Source organism: Mercurialis annua, linkage group LG1-X, assembly GCF_937616625.2.
Source record: "Mercurialis annua linkage group LG1-X, ddMerAnnu1.2, whole genome shotgun sequence".
Classification (NCBI taxonomy): Eukaryota; Viridiplantae; Streptophyta; class Magnoliopsida; order Malpighiales; family Euphorbiaceae; genus Mercurialis; species Mercurialis annua.
The window spans coordinates 31,831,552-31,834,217 of NC_065570.1; the positions used below are offsets into that span (position 1 = coordinate 31,831,552).

General features: G+C 50.3%; 1 non-coding gene across 1 annotated transcript; it reads left to right on the forward strand.

The window, feature by feature from the left end:
- Window positions 1–1,978: 1,978 nt before the first annotated feature.
- Window positions 1,979–2,134, forward strand: LOC126666423 (5.8S ribosomal RNA). The gene has a single exon (XR_007637924.1). It is a non-coding gene; the product is annotated as a 5.8S ribosomal RNA (ribosomal RNA).
- Window positions 2,135–2,666: the final 532 nt, after the last annotated feature.

Genomic DNA, 2,666 nt, shown 5'->3' on the forward strand with positions numbered 1-2,666 from the left:
TAGCATACAACGGGACACCATAAGCTATACATTCACCGAGATTTATTTTGGCAAAAGCTCGCCTAGGTTTCAGTCAAAAAATCACCAACAACCTACACCACGGGGGCCGGGCCCCCTGAATCCGAAATTATTTTTTCCAACAACGGAACGGGTCGACGAGTTTTTTTTCCTACCCTCGTCAGTGCCATAGGTGCGCCAAAAGGCGCGCACCAAAAGCCTTCGGCAGTTGGTGCAGGGAAATGAGGCATGGTGCACCCCTCCTAAAGAGCTCTTAGGACTTTTTTTGGACTGCCAGGAGGAGATATCACATGTGCCCAGAGAGGGAGCCTGAGAAACGGCTACCACATCCAAGAAAAGCAGCAGGCGTGCAAATTACACAATCCTGACAAGGGGAGGTAGTGACAATAAATAACAATACCAGGCTCTTCGAGGCTGGTAATTGGAATGAGTACAATCTAAATCCCTTAACGAGGATCCATTCAAAGGCAAGTCTGGTGCCAGCAGCCATTGTAATTCTAGCTAAAATAGCGTATATTTAAGTTGTTGCCGTTAAAAAGCTCGTAGTTGGACCTTGGGTTGGGTCGATCCGTCGGCCTCGTGTGTGCACCTGTCGCCTCATCCCTTATGCCGGCGATGCGCTCCTGGCCTTAAATGGACGGGTCGTGCCTCTGGCGCTGTTACTTTGAAGAAATTAGAGTGCTCAAAGCAAGCCTACGCTCTGTATACATTAGCATGGGATAACATCATAGGATTTCGGTCCTATTATGTTGGCCTTCGGGATCGAAGTAATAATTAACAAGGACAGTTGGGGGCATTCGTATTTCATAGTCAGAGGTGAAATTCTTGGATTTATAAAAGACGAACAAATGCGAAAGCATTTGCCAAGGATGTTTTCATTAATCAAGAACGAAAGTTGGGGGCTCGAAGACGATCATATACTGTCCTAGTCTCAACCATAAATGATGCCGACCAGGGATCGGCGGATGTTGCTTTTAGGATTCCGTCGGCACCTTATGAGAAAATCAAAGTCTTTGGGTTCCGGGGGGAGTATGGTCGCAAGGCTGAAACTTAAAGGAATTGATGGAAGGGCACCACCAGGAGTGGAGCCTGCGGCTTAATTTGACTCAACACGGGGAAACTTACCAGGTCCAGACATAGTAAGGATTGACAGACTGAGAGCTCTTTCTTGATTCTATGGGGAGTGCTGCATGGTTGTTCTTAGTTGGTGGAGCGATTTCTCTGGTTAATTCCGTTAACGAACGAGACCTCAGCCTGCTAACTAGCTATGCGGAGGTACACCTCCGAGGCCAGCTTCTTAGAGGGACTATGGCCTTTCTAGGCCAAGGAAGTTTGAGGCAATAACAGGTATGTGATGCCCTTAGATGTTTTGGGCCGCACGCGCGCTACACTGATTTATTCAACGAGTCTATAGCCTTGGCCGACAGGCCCGGGTAATCTTTGAAATTTCATCGTGATGGGGATAGATCATTGCAATTGTTGGTCTTCAACGAGGAATTCCTAGTAAGCGCGAGTCATCAGCTCACGTTGACTACGTTCCTGCCCTTTGTGCGCATCGCCCGTCGCTCCTACCGATTGAATGGTCCGGTGAAGTGTTCAGATCGCGGCAATAAGGGCGATTTGCCGCCGGCGACGCCGCAAGAAGTCCACTAAACCTTATAATTAGAGGAAGGAGAAGTCGTAACAAGGTTTCCGTAGGTGAACCTGCGGAAGTATCATTGTCGAAACCTGCAGCTTGATGAATGACCCGCGAACGTGTTTAAAAGATAGTTGGGTGAATTTGTGGCTCCGCGCCCCTCATTCTCCTGACGCAGCAGACGGGAGGGACTTAGGGCAAATGCTCGTTCGTCTCTGTCGTCTACTCAACAACCAACCCCGGCGCAGTACGCGCCAAGGAATAGAAAATGAAAAGGGCGTGCTTTTCTTTCGGAATGCATTGCCTTCTTTCAAGAATCAAAATGACTCTTGGCAACGGATATCTCGGCTCTCACATCGATGAAGAACGCAGCAAAATGCGATACTTGGTGTGAATTGCAGAATCCCATGAATCATCGCGTTTTTGAACGCAAGTTGCGCCCGAAGCCTTTCGGCTTAGGGCACGCCTGCCTGGGTGTCACGCATACGTCCCCCCATCCTCTCGACACCTCGGGAGTCATGGGATCAGAAGTTGGCCTCCTGTGTGCCTTGCGCATATGGTTGGCCCAAAATGTATGTTCGCGGCAAATGATAGCCATGACGATCGGTGGTTGTAAAGACCCTCTGAAAAATTCGTGCGTTGTTCTTAGCCGTCGGGACATTCCATGACCCTAGGGCGTCCTCAGGGCGCGCTCCGACCGCGATCCCAGGTCAGGCGGGACCACCCGCTGAGTTTAAGCATATCAATAGGCGGAAGAAAAGAAACTTATGAGGATTCCCTTAGTAACGGCGAGCGAACCAGGAATAGCACATCTTGAGAATCGGGCGCCTTCAGCGACCAAATTGTAGTCTGGATAAGCGTCCTTAAAGGCAGACCGGGCCCAAGTCCCCTGGAAGGGGGCGCCGCAGAGGGTGAGAGCCCCGTCGTGCCCGGACCCTGTCGCACCACGAGGCGCTGTCTACGAGTCGGGTTGTTTGGGAATGCAGCCCAAATCGGGCGATAAATTCCGTCC